The sequence below is a fragment of the Coenobita brevimanus genome, chromosome 111 (assembly GCF_032717465.1).
Source record: "Coenobita brevimanus isolate Jiangsu-jjx chromosome 111, ASM3271746v2, whole genome shotgun sequence".
NCBI lineage: Eukaryota > Metazoa > Arthropoda > Malacostraca > Decapoda > Coenobitidae > Coenobita > Coenobita brevimanus.
This window is the reverse complement of record NC_137064.1, coordinates 29,169,115-29,193,922: the sequence shown is the minus strand read 5'-3', so window position 1 is coordinate 29,193,922 and position 24,808 is coordinate 29,169,115.

The window sequence follows — 24,808 nt, the reverse complement described above, 5'->3', positions numbered from 1 at the left end:
CTCATATCAGACCTCTAGACAACTCACATCGTAACAAATAAAACAACATATCGTAACAGTCCAATAAAGAAGTCATAACAGCTCTCCAGACAATTCGTTACAGCACTGAGAACTCTTTAACAACCTTCAAAAGACCGTAACAGCCCGAAGGGGGGGAAAGGAGTAATGGAAGGAAGGAAACAGGGAGATGGGGAGGGATGGAAGGAGAGAGGGAAGGGTAGGGAGAGAAGGAAGCAGTGAGTGAGGAAGAAGGAAGGAAGGAGAGATGGAGGAAGAGGGAAGGAAGAAGTGGGTGAGGGAGAGGGGAGGAAGAAGAGAGGGAGTGAGATGGAAAGAAGGAAAGCGGGAGGGAGAGGGGAGGAAGGAAAGAGGTGGAGGGAGGTGGAGGGGGCAAGAAGGGAGGGTAGAAGGATGGAGGGATGGAGGTGGCAGGCGTCTTTGCTACCCTGACTATATTTTATTTTTGACTACTCTTATTTTTCTCCCCCTGGAGCTCCTGCGGTCTGAACCCTCCGCCATTATGGCCCAGTTGTGATGACGCGGCCGGATGAGAACATAGATTAGCATTTCGACAATATAATGAGGAGGCAAAAGAAGAAAATACGCCTTCCTTAGGGCTGAATTAACTAATTTGTATCACCTTAGAGCGGGGTGGAGGCTGCGCGATGATCAACCAAGGGAAAGCCATATCTGCTTCCCTTGTCCTGCCTAATCTACTGCCTAACCTAGCTGCCTCGCCTGGCTCTTCCTAGCTTTGCCTCTCCCCGGCACAGTCTCTTCCCCGGAACATAGACAGGAAAACGAGCAAAATGATAAAATAGAAAAAGCGGTGATCATCTGGAGGAGCTTGGTAGAGGTGGTGGTGGTGGTGGGGCCCCTTCCCAGCCTTATTCAGTATGCAAGGTTCTATGATTACAAAGACACGGAATTAAAAGAGGCCGCGTCTTATTATTAGCGGTGCAAATTATTTTTCCTTGGATGTGCAGTGCATTTCATTTCTGCCTGAATGGATTATTTTTCCCCTCTTTTTATGATTTGGCTCGAGTTTGTGATATGAAAGGAGGCGGCCTGGCTAATGAAATCCAGGGGGGCCGCCAAGGAGGTGATTAGCGAGTGTTGCCGTGTTGGGAGGAGGAGGGGGAAGGGAGGGCTTGGTGTGTGGAGCTATTTTTCTTTTTTTTCTCGGGTGTTTCCGGTGTTCCTACTGTGGTGCGACGTGTAGATGTCCTGGAAATGGTGGTACAGGGTGTTGATGCTGTGGAATTAGTGTAGCTTGCTGTGTGTCTGAGGTGCTTCCTGTTTTTCTAGGTGTTGGTGTGGTGGAAGTGGTAGTGTCTTTTGTGTTGCTTGAGGTATTTACTCTTCTTCGAGGTGCTGGTGTAGTGAAATTGCTGTAACTCTCTGTGTTGTCCGATTTGCTTCCTGTTTTTTCAAGGTGCCGATGTGGTGGAAGCAGGGATGTTTCTTGTGAGGCCTGAGTTTCTTTTTTTTTTTTCAAGTGTGGTGCGAGGCGTTACTGGCACTGTAATGTGAGGTAGTGAAATCTGAATTGCTTTACATTGGTGTGCTGGATGGATGGAGAAGGAGGAGGGTTGTGGTAGAATTTTGGTTGTGTTTTTGTGCTGTCTGAGGTGTCTGGTACTGCGGTGTGTGAATGTGGGGAACGATTGGGAGTAGGGATAGGGGTTGGTGTGGTGGAAAAGGTGGTGCACTTTATGTTGTCTGAGATGCTCTTTTGCTCACTTGGTACAAGGTGTTGAGTTTGACACGGTTCTAGTTTTGATGTGCTGGTGTAAAGTGTTGCTGGTGTGGGATTATGTACATGTGTTGTCTGTGGTGTGGTGTGAGGTATTTGTGTTGTTTGTTACGGTGGTATTTCTGGTGTGGGATGGGGGTGTTTGTGTAGTCTGCGTTACGTGGTATTTCTGGTGCGGTATGAGGTGTTTGTGTTGTCTGTGGTGTTTCTGGTGCGGTATGAGGTGTTTGTGTTGTCTGTGGTGTTTCTGGTGCGGTATGAGGTGTTTGTGTTGTCTGTGGTGTTTCTGGTGTGGGATGTGGTGTTTATGTTGTCTGTGGTATTTCTGGTGTGGACTGAAAGGTTTGTGTTGTCTGTGGTGTTTCTGGTGTGGTATGAGTTGTCTGTGTTGTCTGTGGTGTTCCTGGTGTGGTATGAAAGGTTTGTGTTGTCGTGGTGCTTCTGGTGTGGTATAAAAGGTTTGTGTTGTCAGTGGTATTTCTGGTGCTGCTCTGGTGTGAGGTAATAAAATATTCTGGTGCTGCCTGTGAGGTCATTAGCGAGGAGGAGGAGGAGGAGGAGTAGGAGGAGGAGGAGGAGGAGGAGGAGGAGGAGGAGGAGGAGTAGGAGTAGGAGGAGGAGGAGGAGGAGGAGGAGGAGGAGGAATTGGAGGATAAGGACGAGAAACAAGAGGAAAAGAGGAAAGAGACTGAGGAATATTAGGAAAACGACGAGAAACAGGAGAGAGATAACATAAGGATGGGAAATAGGAGGAAAATAACGAGAAACAACCGGAGGAGAGATCATGAGGATAAGGAATATGAGGATAAGGAGAAACAGGAGGATGCAAGAGGAGGAAAGATAGGTCAACAAGACGCGAACTGGAGGAAGAGAAAGAGGACTGAGAGGAAGAAAAGGACGAGGAATACAACTCAGAGGATGAAGACTACTAAGAGGGAAAAACAGGATTAGGGAGAAACTGATGAGGAATACGAGGAAAGGGGCAAGAAACAGAGGGAAGAGAGAAGAGGAGGATAAGGAATATGAGGATAAAGACGAGAAACAGGAGGAAGAAAGAGGAAGAATGAAAGGTTAACAAGTCGAGGAACTGGAGGAGGGGAAAGAGGAGAGGGAGGAATAGGACGAGGAAGCGGACGAAGAATACAAGGAAGGACGGAAACAAGGACAGGGAAAATTTTATGATGAACAGGAAGAAGAGTAGGAAGAACAAGAGGAGGATAAGTCCTGGTGAGTTTTTGTGTTGTCTAAAGAGTTTCTCGAGCTGTATGAAGTGCTCTTGGTTTGTCTTCGGCAATTTGCGAGTGCTGATGAGATTGGGTATGTGGTCGTCTTGATATATGTTGTAGGCATGGCCACAGCGTTTCTGGAACTGCCAGAGCTGCTTCGATTTGCTGCTGTCAGTGTGTTCGGAGGTGTCTCTTGATGTTTCTCTTGTATCTCATTGCGCTGCCGTGCTGGGAGAGGTGATGATTGTGATCCTTGCACTGTCTGAGGCGTTATAGGTGTGTTATGAAGAATCAGGTGTTATCTGAGGTGTTTCTGGCGTGACGTAATATATCGCTGTTGTTTTTACTATGGCTTGAGGTATTTCTCCTGCTGCTACTGGTGGTGTTGCTGAGTAAACCCGGTCTGTTTGTTTGTGGCCACCCCTTACGGGTGGCAATAGATAGAAAGACACACAGACCTTGTTTATGACACTTCAAATCTGTGTCTGTCTGTCTGTCTGTCTCTCACTCTCTCTCACAGCCATCAGCATATATAGATAGATAGACAGACAGATAGATTAAGATAGACAGGTAGACAGACAGTTACAGATAGACACATAGATTGATAGATATAGAGACAGATAGATAGACTGATAAACAGAGAAAGATATATATGAATAATAATATTGAAATGCTACATACCGAAAATTTCCCACAGCATTACAGCTTTGTTGCCTCTCACATGAAAATACAAAGTCAACCAATGAATCATAAAACCTCGTACTGCTTCCGACTTCCAAAATCCACTACTTCACATATAGATAAGCTATGAAAGTACGGAAAGCAATTATGTACTGTACTTAACCAGGGCATTCGTACTCTAGCGCTGTTATCGAATCATATGGAAATAAAAATATTATATAAGAATCTTTATCATTCAATTTTCAACTCTGAATCGCTAAGTTAAAAAAAAAAAAGTGATGGGAAGGGCGACGCACTAGGCCTTCTACTTGTATTCATCGTCAAAACGAAGGTATTAGTGTTAGTTCTGTTATATACTTACACAAAAATAAAGTAAATAAATCGCAATACACCTTCCTAGCAATTCAGAATTCGGTAAAAATCAAAATTGTTCAAAATGAAGCAGATTATTATGACTGATACTGCTATGTTATGCCAGACATATTGTCCTGACAACTTATCACATGCACACGAAAACAACAGAATTCAACATCAAAACTCCTTCATACAACACGACTTTGGTAAACTACTGAATCATTAAGAGTGTGCCAAAAAAGTCAGCTGTGGTGTAAATAAAGTATGAAGGTTGTTCAAGTGGAACAGACTCGAAATAAAACCGTAATAGTTTTTCATTAACTCTTGTAATTCCCTCAATTAATGAAATACCCTCAAATTCCTTATAGGAATTACCTTGTTTTATAGGAATGTCGAAACATTAAGAATATATGGAGTTAATGGAAAGCTGTTGAATGCTGTGAAGAGTACGTATGAGGGTGCTAAGGCTGTAGTGAGTGTGGATGGTAAAGTGGGTGAATTTCTTTGAATGTTGGATTAAAACAGGGATGTGCCAAGTCCCCATGATTGTTCAATCTGTATATGGATGGAGTTATAAAAGAGATACAAGGTAGGGCAGTGGATGTTGCAGCGGACCAAAGGAGAGAGGGCAGTATTTGGAAACTTCCTGTACTGTTGTTTGCTGATGATACCGTACTATTAAGTGACGGCGGAGGGAAACTACAAGGCTTGGTGAATGAGTTTGGGAGAGTATGTAAAAATCAGAATCTAAAGATGAATGTAGGGAAGAGTAAAGTTATGGTCTTTGAGAGGAATGAAGTCAATGAATGTACAGCATGGTTGGATGATAAGGAAATGGAAATTGTGAGTTTATTTAAGTACTTGGGTAGTGTGATGAGTAAGGATGGAAGTTTTAAGGATGAAGTGCTTGAAAGAGTATAACAAGGAAGAAATGTTGCTGGTTCTTTGAAAGCAGTGATTAGAAATACGGAAGTGAGCTTGAAGTAAAAAAAAAAAAAAAAAAAAGTCGCTGAATGATAGTACTGTGATATCAGCTCTAAGTATGGAAGCGAAGCCTGGACCTTGTTGGAAGGGCACAAGTCGAGGGTGAGAGCAATGGATATAGGTTATTTGAGAGGTGGATGTGGAGTTACATGGAGAGACAGACTGACAAATGAGGGAGTGATGGAGCGCTGTGGCGTGGATGTAGATGTGATAGAAAGCGTTAAGAGAAATACACTGAGGTGGTCTGACCATGTGGAGAGGATGAAAAGTGAAGGACTAACGAGGTGAAAGTATGTGAGTATGGTGGAGGGGGTAGAGGAAGGCCGAGGATGTGATGGAGAGATGGAGTGGAGAGGTATATCAGAGAGTGGCAGTGTGGGCTGGGGGATGGGCAGTGAAATGGCGGGGGACAGGGCGATATGGAGGCGATTTGTTTGTGGCCACCCTTTACGGGATTAAGGCATCTGGCAATAGATAAGACTGACAGACAGACCTTGTTTATGACATTTCAGATTCTCTCTCTCTCTCTCTCTCTCTCTCAGCCATCAGCTAACCCCAAACCTCTATATTATTGTATTACCCCCTCCGCAGTGTGGCCTCTTTCTCTTATACATTAGTGAGCCACGCCGTCTTCACACACTTGTGGAGGAGGAGGAGGAGAAGGAGAAGGAGGACTGAAAAAACATTTAACGAGGGGGGAGTTGGAAGGAGGGAGGAGAAAGAAGGCTGGTAAAGGAGGTGTGTTAGAGAGAGAGAGAGAGAGAGAGAGAGAGAGAGAGAGAGAATGGGGAAAAAGGGAGCAAATGTTACGATGTTTTAAGCGTAATTATTCTTTAATCAGCCTCTCCGCTTTTTTAATGCGGGGCCGCCTCGTTCGAATCCACGCGCCTCCGACTTCGGCTTCCTTGCTACTCGAACACTTTTCTTAGCAATGATGAATACCCTAGAATACAACTAACCATGATACTTGGGCTTCATGAACACTTGACTACTTCTCTTACATACACACTAATTTTCTATATTAGCTAACTGCTTAGAGATTATTAAACTAACAACTACTGCAATATTTTAAAACTTTTCTTGGGTATATAAATTTTCCTCATATTACAGTGTTCATAATAAAGTACACACGACTACGCTAATTTCACGAAGAAAATCCTCCCACATTTTACTAGGTATACTAAAACTTCTTTAAACATCTTTTTTTTATAAAGGTATGCATATAAAATAAAATATTCGGTCCTCATATTTCGTCGTCTTATGTAAACGAATATACACCTTTGGAATAATGAGTACGGTATCCTTATCACCAAATTACTAATATAAAAGCAACGTATCTGATCCAATTTTCAACATCTAATTTTCAACCGTATCTCATATTTCCTCCTCCTTTCTTACCATCATTATCTATTCTCTCCCCTTTCTCCTCTTACTCCGATCTCTCGCACTTGTTACCGTCCATAACTATCTTTTTATTCATGACATCTTTCGTCTCTCGCTTCTATCTTCATTCTCCCATAATTCCGAATTCCCCTTTCCCTCAGCCTCATTCCCTTTCTTTTTCCTCATCGTTTCTTCTCCCATCAAACTTACATCCATCTTCTGTCCACTTTTTAGGTCTACTTTTCGTTTTCTTCTTTCCTGTCTACACTTTCTTCACCTTCCCTTATGTGTTTTCATCTTCCGTTATATATTTTTCTATTTATATTTTCCATCTTCCCTTTCCATCTTTTTTTCCTTAACTATTTCATTATTTCCGTTCTTCTTTTCTTCTTCTCGTTTGTACTCCCATTTTCAGCCTTGCAATTTTACACCTCCATCATCTCTCAACGATCGATATTTTTAGTTTTCATTCCTCCCAAGAACGATCGTGTTAATTTGCGTACCCTGAATCCTGTCAAATACCTTCGTCCTGTCTTTTGAATACATAACACTCGCCGGCGTCAAAACATTTCTCTCCCAGTACATGCAAGTCAATGTCTAGAAGTGTTCGTTTAGTTCTCGACACCGGAATACTTAAAAGTCCTTGTGGATTATTCTTTTCGTTCTCTTCTCGACTTCTTTCTTTTTACACACATGACTGGCCAACTTAGGTTCAACTGTAAACAGCTCAAAAAAGTAGCAAGAGATCCTTTTAAAGCAGCCTAATTTTCTTTCATTTTACTTTCAACTAGTCTTTTTCACTAAATGCGCTTCGTGTAATAAATTTATGTATTAAAAAAAAATATCCACCAAGGAACCGAATGGCTGGCTGAATTATACTTTACACTAAATTATCGTTTTTTTTTTTTTAATGCAAGAAAGAAGGAACCAAAGGCCAGGAGCCCGCAAACCATTCCTTCCAAGAAAAAAAACAAAAAACAATACAAAAGACAGCTAGATTTAAGATCTGTTCATTTCGAGATGCCTGGACACACTGCGTTTGAAAAAATGGAGATCATAGGAAGTAGGAAATACAGACAGCAGGAGACAGTTCCAGAGTTGACCTATTCTTCCGATACCTATACTTCCCTCACATTACAGAATGTGTACCTTACCCGAAGAAAAGACACAGCTCATCTTTTACCTAGCACAGAAAGCTTTATTTTTTTTTTTCATTAGTAATATTTGCTTTCTATTTAACCTTTCAAAAAGCCCTATGTCTGCTCCTCTGAAGAAACGTTATGTAAGTGCAGCAATAAGCATAAACCAATTTACATCACATTTATTTACATTAAAAAAATGATATTCGAAATATCTATGGTGTCTAAAGAAAAAAAATAAAAAACAGCATTTCACGTTTCCTTAAACGCTCTTTAGGCTATCGGTACATTAACTTCTTCGCAAAATAATTAATATATAACAGTACTTATATATATATATATATATATATATATATATATATATATATATATATAAGACAGACAGAACCTTCTCCATTAACAACCCATCCCCAACCCTTCCTCGAAAAAAAAATAATAATAATAATAATATATGAAAAAGTCAGTCGACATTCGTTGCTCCATTATATATTCCTGCGGCAAGTCTCTCGTCTTCCGAACCAGCACTTTCTTTGACCAACTTCATAAGACAGAGTAGCGGCCGGCCAGAGAGAACCACGTCCCCGGCACACAGAATTCACCTACTCCCCCCCACTACCCCTACACCCTCTCCCCCTCTTCTCCCTTTTCTAGCTCCCAAATTAACGAAAGGGGCTGGAGGGAGAGGAAGAAAGGAAGGGAAGAGAAAGAAATTTTAGAAGCTTATATGAGACAGGATGGTAAATGGAATGAAATCAAGTGGATGATTAAATAAAAGTGAAGAGAGGGAGAATGAAAAGGAAAAGAAATACACTGAATAAAGGAAAAGGAGATATGAGGGAAAACAGGAGGAGATAAAGTAAAAAGGACTGACACACGATAAAAGAGACCTAAAACAAAGGAGAAAATTAGTCCTTCCCACACCTCAACCTCCAGCCCTCAATCCCCATTTCTGGATGGCAAATTAAAACAAAGGGAATAAAGGAAGGGAGGAGACAATAAATAGACGACAGAGACGCTAAGAATGGGAAACAAAATGGTGTAAATAAGAGATCTGGAGAGGGAAAGACAGAGAAGAAACGCAAGAGAAGAAAAAAAGACGGGTCCGCCTAAGGAAACTAAGTCAGTAAAGAAGAGTAAAGGAGGAAAATAAGGAAGGGAAGGAAAGGGGAAAAGTGAAATCAGTGAGGAATATATACAGGAGAGGAAGACTGGGATTAAAAGTGAGAGGGGGAAATGGAAATGGAGCCAGGAGGAAAGGAAGACGGGACAGAAAGTAATGAAGAGAAGAAAAAAGCAAAGGAAAGAAAAGAGATGAAACGAAATGAATGGGAGAGATAGACAGGAGAGGAAGAGAATTGAACTATCGATAGAAAATACACCATTCCCACCTCGCACAACTCCAGTTCCCCTTTTCTTGCTCACAAATTAACCACCGAGAATAAAGGGATGCGGAAGAAAGGAAGGGGCACGAAGAAAATGAAAAGGAGGAAAGCCTTGTCGGGGAGGAAGAGGCCTGGGTTCGTATCCTCGGTAACCCCTTCTGTCAGAGTGTCATCTTTATTCATCTTATTAAGAGTTTTGCTGCTACCAGACTATTTTGCTCAGATTACAGGGAGACCTTTTGTAGCAAACATATGAATCCCTTCAGTCCGATGAAGCATTTAGTTTAGTTCTTGATATCTCCTGATGAATTTCAATCGTTGGAATACACTTTTCTACTTGAAGGAATTAAATATGATCTTCACTGACCCCTTCACCGCAAAAAAGTCTCCCATAATCTGAATAAAATCAGGTAATCGTAGAAAGAATAAATGAAAACCTTAGTCGCTTGACTGAATTGGAAAAAAAAAAAAAATGGTCGTGTAAAATATAAACAGAAATGAGAAACAAAAGGTGACATTAGGAATTATGAAAATGATTACGAATAAAAGAAGGACTTGCCAAAATTTAAGTCTATGGGAAAAATACCACTAAGAAGGGATCACGAAAAAATTAATAAAAATCATGGGAGGGATGTGCTTCATGGAAAAAAAAAAAAAAGGTTGACTCCCTCATCAGAAAGGAGAGATAAATAAAGAGAAAAATACAAAGCAAACTAAACAAGCATTAATCGTGAATTACGCAAAAACTACTGATAACAGTGAAAGGACAGAAATACTAGTAATAAAAAGGGAAAGAGGGATGGACGGCTGCAGGCAGTAAGGAGGAGTGGACGGAGGGAATCACAGAAAGTAAGGATAGAAGGAAAGAAAGAAGGGAGGGAGAGAGAGACCACAAAAACTGAAGGATGGAATCACAAAGGAAAGATGGAAAGGTGCAACGAAGGAAGGCAGAGACCACGAAGTAAGGACAGAACCACGAATAGATTAGAAAGGAAGGATGCTACCAGGAAGAAATAAAGGAAGAAAATCATGGAGAAATGATGAACGGAAGGGGTTATGAATAGACGGAGAGAAAAAATAATGGCAAGATGGAAGGAAAAAGAAAGAACGAAGGAAAAAAAGAAAAGAGTAGGGAGCAAGATGACTGGCAGAGACAATGAAGAAAACATAGAAGGAACCGAATAAAATAATGCAGATGAATGAGCAACCACGAAGAAACGAATGATGACAGTAAGAAACCACGTTAAATATGGCAGCCATGAACGAAGCAAATACAAAAATGCAATACTTACTTTTTAACTTGGTCTAAAATTGCCAACTTCCATTCTTGCATTTTAAAAAATCGATTAACATTAGAAATTGGTGCTCGACACGAAGTGTTATGGAAAGGATTTTGAGTTGTAATATCTTTTTCTGCCAATGAGCTACGTGACATTGTCTGCAAATGGACGAAAATCTGGGACAAGTTAAGGTAAAAGGATTATATTAAGATTCGAGGCTATATGGGACTTTGCTTAAATGAAGAACCATATTGGGCTTCGTTATACCGAAGCAACTTACATGTGAAAATCCTTAGGGAGTGACTTACTGACGGGACCGCTATTCGAAATGTTCCTACATCAAAAGAAATGGCAGAAAAAAAAAAAAAAGCAGTAACTACACATACCCAAAGAAGCTAAAAAGGGCCCCAAGAAGGAGAACCACGCAAAAAAAAAAAAAAAAAAAACAAAAGAACACATTCTTATTTTTTCACTACAGATAAATGAAGACCAAACTTTTTTTTTTTCCTTCACGGGGAAGAAAATGAACGAGCGCCCTTTTTTCGCTAACGTTAATCACGCTGGTCCACGTCAATTAAAAGCCACATTATTTTCCTATCTTTTGAGGCAGACACGTTCATACTTCGTTGCATATTTTTAATCAGAACGAGTGAATACATTAGAATGGCATTTCAACACATTAAGCCGGGAGAGAGAGAGGGTGGAGAGGGAAAGGGAGGGGGTCATGGGGCACAGGAAGGGGTAGGAGGAAAGGGGGGGAGAGAGGAAGGAGGTAGGAAGTAGCGAGGGGAGTGAAAAGCCTTGAGAGAGAGAGAGAGAGGAGGAGGGAGCGAGGGGAGGGAGATGCGGGGGAGAAGGGAGACATGGAAGGGTTGGAAGAGGGGAGAAGATGAAGACGATGAAAACTTGGGGGAAGGAGTGAGGAGAGGAATAGGAAGGGTGTTGGAGGAGGAGGTTGAGAGGGTGGGAGGACAGAGGCAGAGGAATGAAAAGAGAGGGAGAGAGAATACTGGAAAAGGGGTGGCAAGACAAAAAGAATATGTGAAAGAATGGGGGAGTATATGTAAAAGAAAGGTATGAGAAAAAGTAACTGAGATAAAAGGAATATTAGAGACAAAAAGACGAAGAATGGGAAAGCATCGGAGTGAGAAAATATATACAAAAAATAAAGACTAAGGCGGACAGGAAAAAAAGATAATAGAACGGATGACTGAAGAAAATACGAACAGAGACAAAAATGCTGCGACGATGAGAAGGACGAAAGGATTCAGTGTAAAATATCAGACAGAGGGACAAAGGGAAATAATAAACACAAGAAGACAGTGGAGAAGAGGAAGGTAGGAGGGGCGGAAGAAAGAAGAGAAATGGATAAAAATGAATAGCCTAAAAACAAGATAGGTTTGGTGAACTGTAAGGCGAGAACAGCAGAAAATAGATGATGATACGGGAGGATGAAAGAAGGAAAGAGAGATGGGCGATGATGGAAATATGAAAAAATTAAAGAAAGTGGGAAAAAAGGGGAAAAAAGAATACAGGAAGAAAACGAAAGTGTAAAGCACTGGATGGAAGAAAGGAAGAAGGAAGAGCTGAAAGAGTGGAGGCGGGAAGAAATGATGGAAAGGAAAAGCAGAAGTTAAAAGGCACTGGAAAGAGGGAAAAAAAGAAGAGAGAGAAAATATGAAGTTATGGAGAGAATGAAAGGAGGAAGGAAGCAGTATGACAAGCAAATGGAGTGAAAGAGAGAAACAAAAACAGGATAAGAAAGAGTAGGAGAAGGGAGAGGGGAAGAGAAAAGAAGATATGGAGAGGCAGAAAAAAGGAAGGGGGAGAAGGAAAGGAGGGTATGGAGGAGCTGACGATTCAAGGAAGAGATAGGAGGAAGAAGAAAAAGATACTGAAGTGTACAGGAAGGGAGGAGGATGAGAAAAATACATGAGTAGAAGGAAGGGAGAGGAATATTAGATATGTGATGGGCAGATGGAAGAAGCTGTGAAAGATTGAAAGAAAGACCAAGAGGAGGAATGGAAGGAATATAAAGAAGACATGTAAGAATGGAATGAAGAAGAGAGGGAAGGGAGAACAAAAGAACGACACAGAGTGAAAGAAAAGAGCAATGAAAGGAGACTAGGAAAATGAAAGGAGACATGATTGATAAGGTGTAGAAAGAGATACATATAGCAAAATAAAAGCAAGACGGAAAAGAAGATGATAAAGAGATGTGGAAAGGAGAAAGAAGCTGAAAAAGTATGAAGCAGAGAGACTAAACAGGGAAGGAAGGGACAAGGGGAAAATTTGGAGATGTGGAAGGACGGAAAAGCCAAGACTGTGTCGTGCAAAGGAAGGAGGTAGCGGGAGAGAACGGTGAAAAATGGGGAAATAAGAAGGAAAGGAAAGAGGAAAGAATTCGACACTGAACTAATAAAAAAAAAATGGAGTTAAAAAAGCTAATAATTCAAACCTGAGCTTTAAAAGAGCAAAGAGCAAAAAAAAAACTTGTGAAGGAAGAAGTAAATCAAACAAATGTACAGGCCAATAGGAAAAAAAAGGAATATAAAAAGAAAATAATATATGAAAAAAAGATATGAGAAATGAAAATAAATGGGCCTCTCATTTTGTCCTTCTCTTCTCCCTCGACGTTTACTTCCCCCTCCCTCCTCCTCCTTTCTTTCTCCTTTCCACATCCTCCATCACCCCTCGTCACTCTCTCCTCCTTTATCTTTCCCTACCTTCTTCCTCGCTATTTACTCTCTTTCTCCTCCTACTTTCTATTCCTATTCCTTTCTTCCTCCTCTGCCTCCCTCTCCCTCTTCTCTCCTTCTCCTCCACTGCCTCCCCCTTCCTCCCCCTCCCCCCTCCATATCTCCCTCTTCTCCCCTCCGACACCTCAAGGGATTTTTAAAGCCTGAACAGAAGATGGAAAAATTTGCTCTTTCCTTTATCCTTTCTCTTGCTTTTGTATCACTTCCTCGTCACCCTTATTCACAACATTTAATTCACTTTTTCTTCACTCCTCTTTACTTCACTTTACTCTTCACCTTCATCCACTATTTTCCACCTCTTCTCCCTTCTCTTCTTTTCACAGCCTTCTTCATCTCCGTCTCACTCTTTTCTCTTTTCTGTTTTCAGTCTTTCTCTTCTTCCCTTCCTCTCCCTGTTTTATGCTTTAAGACAACCTCCTCCTCTCCTCTTCTTCCTGTTAATCCAAAATCTCCTTTTCTATTTCTCTTTTTTTTTCTCTCTTCAATTTCCCTTCTTCCACGTTCTCGTTTCCCACGTAATCCCTTGAATCTGAATTTTTTATTCCATCTATTTATTTTTTGCATATTTCTGTAGTTAGGAGAAATACATAGAGGTGCTTTGGCCATGTGGATCCAGAGGATGGAGAGCGAGAAACTAACGAGGAGTGTATGTGAGTAAGGTGGAGGGAGGAAGAGGGAGGCGCAGCCCGAGGATGAGATGGAAAAATGGAGTGGAGAGGTATATGGGAGAGGGGGATGTGAGCTGGGAGGAGGGCTGTGAAATGGCGGGGGACAGGACGACATTGAGGCGATTTGTTTGTGGCCACCCCTCACGGGATTAAGGTCTGGCAATAGGTAGACAGATAAACAGATCTTGCTTCCTCCTGACGATGGTATTCAGTTTAGAGGAAACTTTTGGAACAGGAGGCTTGGAGACAGTCTTCACTGATTCCTACACAACTAAAGATCCATTCTAGAGTTAATAAAATCACCTGGTGATAGCAGGTGACTCAACGGGTTATTGTATCTCATTATACATTGTATGTATGGCTCTATGCATGTGCGTATATACCGGTATGCATGCACGTATGTATGTATGTGTGTACATAAGAATGCATTGGTAAGAATGCATGCTGGTACGTATGTACCGTTATGTATGTTAGAAGGTATGAATGTACGACTTTGTTTACACGTCTATCGGCAGGTATGAATGTATGTTTTGCACAGACGGCTTGCACTCATTTGACAGAAAAAAACCTCTGCTATACACATTCAAGCCTTACTTATTTTACAAGTCTTGATGGGCAACTGATCCGTAGAACTAAGGAATACAACTTTTTTGTCACCAGCGTAACTGACACACAAACGACATGAGTGTGTGTGTGTGTGTGTGTGTGTGTGTGTGTGTGTGTGTGTGTGTGTGTGTGTGTGTGTGTGTGTGTGTGTGTGTGTGTGTGTGTGTGTGTGTGTGTGTGTGTGTGTGTGTGTGTGTGTGTGTGTGAGAGAGAGAGAGAGAGAGAGAGAGAGAGAGAGAGAGAGAGAGAGAGCGTACAGCACATGCGTAGCCGTTCAAAATCTGCTAATTCCGTATATGACTCCCTGAAATCAAACACACGATGGAAGAAAATAAAACAGCAAAATAAACTGAAGTTATCAACGAGCAAATAGGTAAGGAATGGCGTGACAGGCTGCTTATTTGTTGTACTGATGCACAGGGTAAACTTGTGAGATTTAATTATTCACTTCAAGCTCGCTATAGTCCAAACAGATATACGTTAGTCTAAACTCCATTAAATAAGCAACATCACCTCTCAGCTAAGTGACTAGGTGCATAAACATTGAAAAACAAACACACTCACTCAAACGCTAAGCACAATCTGTCTGCCTGTCTGTCTGTCTCTCATGCATACCTTTTCGCTCACATAAACTTTATTTCACACACACACACACACACACACACACACACACACACACACACACACACACATCCCACGCCCACCCGTTATCATACACACATGCCTCCCTCCACCCATAAATACACACCTTCCCCCCTCCCTCCCACACTCTCATAATCCAACCCATCCCCACACATTCCATACATCCCATGTCCTTCCCCACTTCCGTACTCATCACATCTTCTCTCCCCACCTCTCCTCCTCAATACACACCACAAACTCATCTCATCGTGCACACACATTCCATATACTGATCCCTGACACACCACAGCCTTCTCATCCCACACACACACACACACACACACACACACACACACACACACACACACACACACACACACACACACACACACATCTCAACCCCTTCCCACACTTTAAAATTCACACCTTCACACCTTAGCCCTTGCCACCCATCCTTATAAACACTTCTCACCACACACACTCGCCCCATCCACCCACCCCAGCTCACACCCATACATACATCGCAACCATATCTGCCTATGCGCACATTCCAATCCCCTTCCCCCACACACCCCGCCCCCCTCAAACAGAAAAAAAACACACAAACACACCTCAACCCCTCTCCCTCTCATGCACACAAACACACCCCAACCTCAACCACCTCCCCACACACAACTCAATCCTTCCACACACACATCGCAACCCCACCCCCCCACGCACACGTCTTAACTTCTCTGTCCTACACACACACACACACACACACACACACACACACACACACACACACACACACACACACTTCCTCCACACACACATACCAACCCCGACCCCCTTCCCCCACACACACATCTCAACCCCCTTCCTCCACACACACATCCCAACTCCCCCTCCCACACACACCATTTGCATCTCTGGGAAATCGCGCACCCACGTCCAAACAACACCCAACCAACACAAACACACGGACACACACAAGCCATACACACACAAGCAGGCACAACGGGCAAACAAACACGTCGCGTCCATCGAAGTCTGTTTAAACACTCTATTTCGGTCCCTGGCAAGCAAGCAGGCAGGCAAGCAGGGGAGGGAGGGAGTAGGTGGCAGGGGAGCACATATGGTGGGTGGTAAGGAGGGAGGCCAGTAGGGGAGCAGATAGGGAGGGAGGGAGGCACAAGGAGGGAGAGGATGGCAGGTGAGCAAAGAGAGAGGGAGGGAGGGCGGAGGTAAGCATCAGAAGGGAGGGGGTGCGTAGGGAAAGTAAGGAGGGGATAGGAGGGGAGCAAGTAGAGAGTGGGGATAGGAGGGAAGAAAGTAGGGAGGGGGTGGGGAGGGAGGTAGGAATGGAGGTAGTGTGGCAGGTAGGGAAAGAGGGATGTAGTGTGGCAGGTAATAAAGGAGGTAAGGTGGTTGGTAGAGAAAGAGGGAGATAGTGTGGCAGGTGGGCAGAGAGGAAGGGAGGCTAAGATAGGGGAACAGGCAGGGAGAGAGGAATGAAGGATACAGCTTGGGAGAGAGGGAGGAAATGTAGAGAGAGAGGGAGAGTGGAAGTGATAGACAGGTACGGAGGGAACAAGAAAGTGGGTAGAGGAAAGGAGGGAAGGAAGGTCAACAAGAAAGAAAGAAGGAATCGACACAGTTACGTAAGAAATTATGTTAGGGGGAAAGACAGCTAAGGAGAGAGGAAGGCTGGTAGAGATGTAAGGCAACAAATAAATGGGAAGGTAGGGAGGTAGCTTACGTAAGGAGGGAGGGATGCAACGACGGAGGGAGACAGGACGGCAGGTAGGGAGATATGGTGGTAAGTGGGCAGGGAGAAGAGAAAGAGTGAGGGAGAGAGGCTAAGAGAAAGACACAGAAGGACGCAGGAAAAGTGAGAAAGGAGGAGGATGGGAGGAAGGATGGCAGGGAGATGGGCCGATATTTTGAGGGGATTGAGGGTGGGCGGGAGAGAGAGTGGTGGATGGTTGGGTGTCCTCAGTTAGTGTGTGTCGCCATGGTTCAATGTTCAGTAGCGCTGCCTAGTGAGAGAAGTGGCCCACCTCTACCCGATGGGAATGAGCGGATTTGATGAGTGGACTGAAGGGTTTTGCTAGATGGAAGTGAGTGAATATACAGTGCATGGTGGAGTTTGTATGATGGGAGGGAGTGTACTATGGGGATTGAATTAAAGAACTCTAAATGATGAAAATACCTGGACTCAGTGCATGGAATGGTGGACTTCCAGTGATGTGAAGTGGAGCATTACATGGTCTTGAACATTAAGCAGGCAAGGCAAATCTGAACAAGAGGTGTTGTGAGCGACAGCATCATGGTATCACTAGCTACAAGCAGATTTAGGACAGGAAGAGCCTTAGGTGATGTGAATGAATGTTTGTTATCAGGACTGAACTGGGTAAGTCTGAGAGATAAAAACGAGTGAACCGCGTGAGTATGGACTTTGGACGAAGAGGAACTAGTGCTGTAATGATCAATCTGGGATCTTAGAGAGATGGGAAGATGTGAACTTTTAGGTGTTTAGTTGATGGAAGACTGGGCAGATAGGAGCAAGCAGACTTATCAAGAGGACTGATGAACTAGGGACAATGGCAACAACTGATTCAGTTGCTAACGAGTGATGGAGTGGGCAGGTATGGGTGATGAACGCAAGTAGACGAAGTGACCTGTGGACTCTGCGTGCTGAGTAGGTACGGCTAAAAGAGGTGCACCAGTAGACTGGAGCGACGGATACCAGTGGACGAATTGTCGTAATAACTATCAATAGAGTGGGAAGATGGATAGCGGTGAACGAAATGTGTGTGTACGAAAAACCAGTGATGTGAACCAGCGAGTGAAGGTACAGTATTAGAAGGTTGACTAAGAACTCATTATACTGATGTGCAAAATATACACGCATCGGTAATTCACATTTCACGGCAGTTTTAGGCATTAAAATACACTCATCACTGTTTAAAGAAATTGGACACACAGATCTCTGACAGTTTCAGTAAACAGGATATACAAGTCCGGCAATTTAGCTTTAGGAAACAGCTAAAGTACATATCTGAAGGTCACTGAGTTTTTGGAAATGGAATACATAGGTCTTTGATAAGCTTGGGAACTAGGATATATAAGTCTTTGGTGGTCTTGGTAAGTGAGATACATAGGTCTTTGATAGTCCTGGGAAATGGGATACACAGGTCTTTGATTATATTGGGAAGTGGGTTACACAGGTTTTTTACTGTCATGGGAAGTGGGATACACAGGGCTTTGCCAGTCTTGAAAAATGCGATACGTAGGTCTTTCGAGTTTTAGAAAATGAGTTACAAAAGTTGCTGAAGTGTTAGAGAAAAGGACTCCGGCAAATACGGAGCTGTGGAAAAAGAAAGTCCGATATTTTGTAGGAGTACGGATTTTGATGAAAAACAAAAGAGGGCACTTGAACGTTCACAAATTGTGCTTTTTTCGTTTTGCCCACCCAACATCATTCCCATCTTTCCCCTTTTCGTTTTCAATAATCTTCTTTCTTCAACTTCAGTTTGACGTAATTCATACATTCCTTCAGAAGGGGCGCAAGACGTACAGAAAAATGATGCAAAGGAAAAAAAGGATAAGGAAAAAACGAAATGATGACAAGGACAGAAACTACGAGAAAATAATGAGAAGGAAAAGAGGGAGTAGAGTAAAGATGCGGAGAAGCTGGAAAGAAATATAACACGAGGGAATGGTGCAAAGGCAAGAAGAGAGAGAGCGAGGTGGAGGGGATAGTGGAGAAGGGTGGTGGAGCAGGGAACTTACCTATGAATGGAACAGCAAATGGAAGCAGTGGAATTATGGAGAAAGGGTAAAAAGGAAGACTGAATAACGAAAGGAGGAATGAGAAAGTTGAAAGAGGAAAACTAAGATGGAAGATTGAGGAAATTAAGGATGAAAGAAGAGGTGAATTACGGATAAAGAAAGAAAGATAATAAAGGGAGCTGTGAGAAAAGAAGAAGGAGAAGATGGAGGAAGAGATGCAGAGAAAGAAAGAAGGCCGAGGCGTGGAGGATGGAAGAGAGAAGGCGTGGAGGGAGAGACAAGAGGAGGAGTAAGAGAGAAGTGGAGGGAAAGAGAAGAGATCTGGCGAAAAAAAGGAAAGGCAGATGGAAGACATGAAAACAGTAGCAAAGACGTGGAGGAAGGGTAGGGAAAGACGTATCAATTGGTGGATGAAAAGATGAGGAAATACATATATAAGAGGTGACGAATGAGAAAACAGAAAGTGAAGGTGAAGTACGAGAGGAGGAGGTGAAGGAAGGAAGCAAAATGGAAGGAAATTGAAGTGGAAGAAGGGTACAGAAGTAAAATCAAGAGAAGGGTCACACAACAGAGGAAGCCAAACAGCCACAAGCGTTAATATCATGCTCGGTGATAAGCTAACAGCGCCCCTCTCCCACCCACACCACCCACTCTTCCCCCACCCACACAACAAGCAACTTCCGATCACATCCACTTTCTGTCTCACAAATTAAAATGCAAACTCACTACCGCCCCCTTCCCACCTATACGCTCCCCTCCTCTCCTCCCCGCTCTCCCCCCCCAAAAAAAGGGCAAAGTATACAAATTCACTAACCTCACCCTAAGCACCTGCAAAATATCAACCTAATAAAAGGTAATGGCAGCAGTAAAATTAACAAAATCATGACAAGTAGAAGTCCCATCTGACCCCTCATCCCTCTAATCACATCCAATTTTCCCTTGTAAATTAGACCTTTTAGTACGATCACCTCCAAATTATATTCTCACCAATTAAAGACAATTGTATTCATCTGAGCATACCTTTTGTGTTTAGAGGTTGCGATATATAGAAATATAGATAGATACATAAGTAGATAGATAGAGACATAGACAGACAGACAGACAGTTAGTTAGATAGAGAGATAGATATGGACAAATAGACATAAAGATATATAAAACTTTCAAACGTCACTAAAAATTGTCTCCTCTATGGTAAATTAAATCGTCTGAAGGTAGTAAAGTATGAAATATAAAAATACCTTCTTGGACTAAAGAGGTAAACAAACTCATTCCCGCACCAATCTTCCCCCAGAGAGCACATGCAAACTCACTCCCCACCACCCCCCCCTCCAAATATAATAACAAATAAATATAAGGTAATACCGGTAGTAAAATGCATAAAAGCGAGGAAAGTCAACGACCCCCTCAACTCCCCCTCCCAAAACAACCGCCTTCCGATCACATCCACTCTGCTGTCTCACAACTTAGCATGGTTAACTCCTCCCTGCCCTCACTTCCCACATCCACACCTTCAAACTGAAACACCTCTCTCTCTCTCTCTCTCTGAAGAAAAAAACAAGTATCTAGGACTAGTGTGAAATGCACAATCAAACTGAGAAAATTTAAGTTCCCCTCGTCCCCACCCACAAAACAGCAGTTTTATAAAAATCATTCACTCGCTGTTTCAAAGTGGCATGCAAACTCTCCTCAGCCCCAATAAAACAGTAACACCGGTAGTAAAATGAATAATGAACCAAAGGAAATTACACTAAAATATTACCGGGAGTCTCGTAGCAAGCATACTTTACTGTTCATTACTCTTTCTCAGTGTATAGTGTCACAGGGAGAATATTTCACTGTTCATTACTCTTCTGAGAATAGTGATGAAGGGAGCATTTGTTCACTACTCTTTCATTTGGATGTGGATAATGTGTTCCAGATTCCGTACCGATATATTTAGTTAGTCTCAAAATTTCACACCACAGGATTTTCAATATAGCGCCCCTTTGCTCCTGGGAAGATTGAAATATTTGTTCAAGCCCTAAAGACAAATATAATCCATCACCGTAACAACTTCAATCCAGTTACTTATTTTTCTTAGTTCTTGTTATCCCCAGACGAGTTTACTCAGCTTGCGAGGGGCTTGCCGAGCTGCAGAAATTACATTTGGCCTTCATTAACCCTTCACCGTGTGTGTGTGTGTGTGTGTGTGTGTGTGTGTGTGTGTGTGTGTGTGTGTGTGTGTGTGTGTGTGTGTGTGTGTGTGTGTGTGTGTGTGTGTGTGTGTGTGTGTGTGTGTGTGTGTTCAGCTGAATAAAATCTTTTCGACAGGAAGAATACAAAGCAAAACATGTCATTGAAACAAAGGGGCAAGTGACAGTGCAAATATCCATGAGTCTTCAGTTATGTAAAATCGAGTTATGAACCAAAAATCGAAAAAATATGCAGCACCTTCTTCTGCAAGATGAAAATACAATTAGAAAATAATACTAAAAATCAGTAAACATTTATTTAAACTTAGACCCAGGAAGGGCAGATCATGCAGCGAGTCAGTACTTTCTCGAACAAGGCCAACACAAAACAAACAGTGCCAAGGAAAACGCCAGTCACTGATGAGAGGAATGAATGCACGATCAATCCCACCAGCTCATTTCGTGGGCTCGAAAAGAATGGATGACTTGAGCGTTTCGTATGTGTCGAACAGGGAGAACAGTAAACAAATCGTGCAGGTGAAAAGAAAGTCATTAATTAGAGGGATGAAAGATTAAAATACACCTGTTAATCCAAGTGGAAGTCACTCTTCTCCCCACCCAAACCCCACTCCTCCCCTCCCCTCCCTTCCCCGCCTTAAACAATGGTAAATAAGAGGTGACAGGGGCGTGACGGAGGTGGTGAAAGGGGAAGGGGATGAAGGAAGAGGGGATGGAGGGGGAGGGGATGAAGGGGAATGGAGGGAAAATGGAGGAGGAAAAGGGCAGTGGGAGGAAATGAAAGGAGGATAGGAATAGACTTTTCGGGGCGTTGGGGTTAAACAGAGGAAGTGTAAGAGGTGGGAAAGGTAGAGGTAGTGGAAGGGGGAAGAGAAGAAAGTGAAGTACTAAGAGAGAGAGAGAGAGAGAGAGAGAGAAAGTGAAGTACTAAGAGAGAGAGAGAGAGAGAGAATTGGAACGTGGGAGGGATAGAAAGTGAAGAACAGTGTCTTGGATACAGAAAGTTAAAGAGAAGACATAAGGTGGAATGGTGACCTTGAGGAAAGAAAAGGATATGATGAAGGACGAGGGGGTATTGAAGGAAGGAAAGGAAAAGAAAGGAAAAAAGTAAGGAAAGGGAAATAAGAAAAGTAAGGTAAGGAGGGGAAAGGAAAGGGAAGGAAAGGGAGTGGACACTTGAGAAGAGAGGAGACAGAGGGTAGGATGGCTGAAGCAGAAACAGGGAAAGAAGGAAAAGAGTAAAGCAAGGGAGGTAGGATAGCAACGGAAGGGGGAAATATAGCAAGCAGAGAGGGGGAAGTGGAGGAGGTAGGGAATCGTGAGATGGAGGAGGAGAATGGGAGGAAGAATGTGTATCTGATGACCTGTCCTACCTCACCTTCACTCCACCCGGCTGAGGAGGAGGTGGAGGCGGAAAAGAAAGAATTACTAAGGAGAGAGAGAGAGAGAGAGAGAGAGAGAGAGAGAGAGAGAGAGAGAATCACTGTCGCTAGTTATGTCACCCCAGCCACTTCCCATCGTACGCACTGACCCCGACACACATCATAATGCACTCTCATCCTCACAACCAGTCACGGTGGTTTGCTGAAGTCTGGCCGTTTTATAGTCTGCATAGGTCCAGACTCTAGGATTTGTACTCCAAGCCATGAAGGACATATGACTGTTGATAGAACGTTCTTAAAATGATTAAGTTCACACCCTGTAGGTTATTTCATACTCGTACATATGACATAAAGACTGTCCCAAACAAATCTAATTATTACAACACTTCGACACCCATTCTTAATTCGTACTTCACCAACATGGGTAAGGAAGAGTTGGATCTGGCTACCACTCTCCCTCCAGGCAGAAGGCACTTTTCTGCAGTACACTCTATATGGACTATTACAGTTACCAGTACGGTACATTTTACTTAACTCGTAACCCCTTCACTACAAGTTACCGCTTCGTTTTATGCAAGGAGGAAAGGACCAAAGATTACAAGCCTGCAGGTTGTTCTTCCCAGGAAAACAGCAGAAAAGAGCCTCACTCAAAATCCATTAACTTCAAGACGCCTGGACACTGTATTTAAAGGACTATAGGTCATAGGCAGAAGGAATTATAGACTGAGGAAGACTATTCCAGGGCTAAGCTGCTGTATACATAAAAGACAGAGCATCGGTTAACTCATGCATTACAACTGAACAGAAAGGGGGTGAGACATTACTGCCAAACAGGTGAGGATGGGATGCAAGCACGCATATCAAAGGAAAAATGGCCACTGAAATAGCGACAGTTGAAGGAAAAAGATGCAACACTGCCCTGCAGTTCCCCCTTCGTCTTCACATAACAATACAGTATCATCTGCTAACAACAGTGCAGGAAATTTCGAAAAGCTGCCCTCTCTTTTTGCGGCAGCTCCAACATCTATTGCCCTACCTTGTACCTCTTTTAGAACTCCATCCATATACAGATTGAACAACCATGGAGACACGACACATCCCTGTCTCAGTCCAACATTCAGAGAAAAATTCACTCAGTTCACTATCCTCACGCCCTGCAGCCTTAGCACCCTCATACATACTCCTCACAGCATTCAACAACTTCCCATCTACTCCATATATTCTTAGTATTTTTCACATTCCTTGTCTATCCACTCTGTCAAATGCTTTCTCCAAATCCATGAAGGCTGCATACAACTATTTTTCCTTCTCTGGAAACTTTTCCACTCAAGAATAATGGAAGAATATCTGATATAAACTACCTCTTCCCTTCCTAAAACCTTCCTGTCCTTCACCAACTAATTCCTCTGTTATTTCCCTAACTCTGTCAATAAGTATCCTACTATATACTTTGCCTATTACACCAAGAAGACAAATGTCCCTGTGATTACAACACATTTCTTTTCCCCCTTTTCAATTGTACAGGGAAGTAATTATACCTGACCTCCAATCCTCCGGGACTCTTCTTTCCTCCCAGGCCAATCTCCAGATATTCCATATCCATTCTACTACTATCTCTCCCCCAAGCTTCAGCATTTCACCACACACTCAATCAACTCCTGGGGCTTCCCACATTTTGACTTCACTGCTTCCACTTCTTCCATCCTACTGATCTCTTCCTCCCTTCTCACTTCCCTCCTTCACCCAGACATTCCCCAGCCACTTATACTCGCACTACTTTCATTCTCTATGTTTAACAGCTCCTTAAAGCGTTCTCTCCATCAGCTCATTATTTCTCCCTTCTCAACTATCAATCTGTCATTATTATCTTTCATTGCCCTACTAACTTCTTTACCACCCTGTCTAACCCTCTTTACCCCCTTCCAGAACGTTTTCTTACATTCCCTCCACTTTACACTAAAATTCTTTCCAAATTCCTCATCCACCCTCTTTTTACTCTCTCTTACTAATCTTTTCATCTCTCTCTTCATACAACTCTCTCTTTTGTCTCTCAACTCATTTCCCATTCCCAGGCTCGCATAGAGCTGTCTATCTATCTATTTATCTATCTATCTATTATGATTTGTAATTATAATATGGAGTCCTGATATACGCCTCTGCTTCCCATCCACTCACTATATGCTGTCTACTTTTGTGCCACTGCTTGTCTCACCTCTTCATTCCATCATGCTGTTCCTCGCACCCTCTTACGTTTTCTCTTCACAACACACACACCACCTCACGTGCTGCACAAATTTCTTCCGTTAATATCTTGCACACACCTTCCACCTCCCTCATCTGTTCCCAAACATATTTACCCAATCGCTTCTCCACTTCTCTCTTATATGCTGTCTTTATTTCATTCTCTTGAAACCTTTCTACCTTCATTGTATGGACTACTTCCTCCTGTTCTTCCCTCCTTCTATTACTTCATTGCACCTGAACCTTGACTTTCACCACTACCAAGTGGTCGTCCAAAAGTCCACTACCCCAACATCCGTATACTTTTGCTTCCATTACATACCTTCTTCTGTCATCCACACACAATCAATCATTGCCTTCCGTTCATTCAATTCACCACC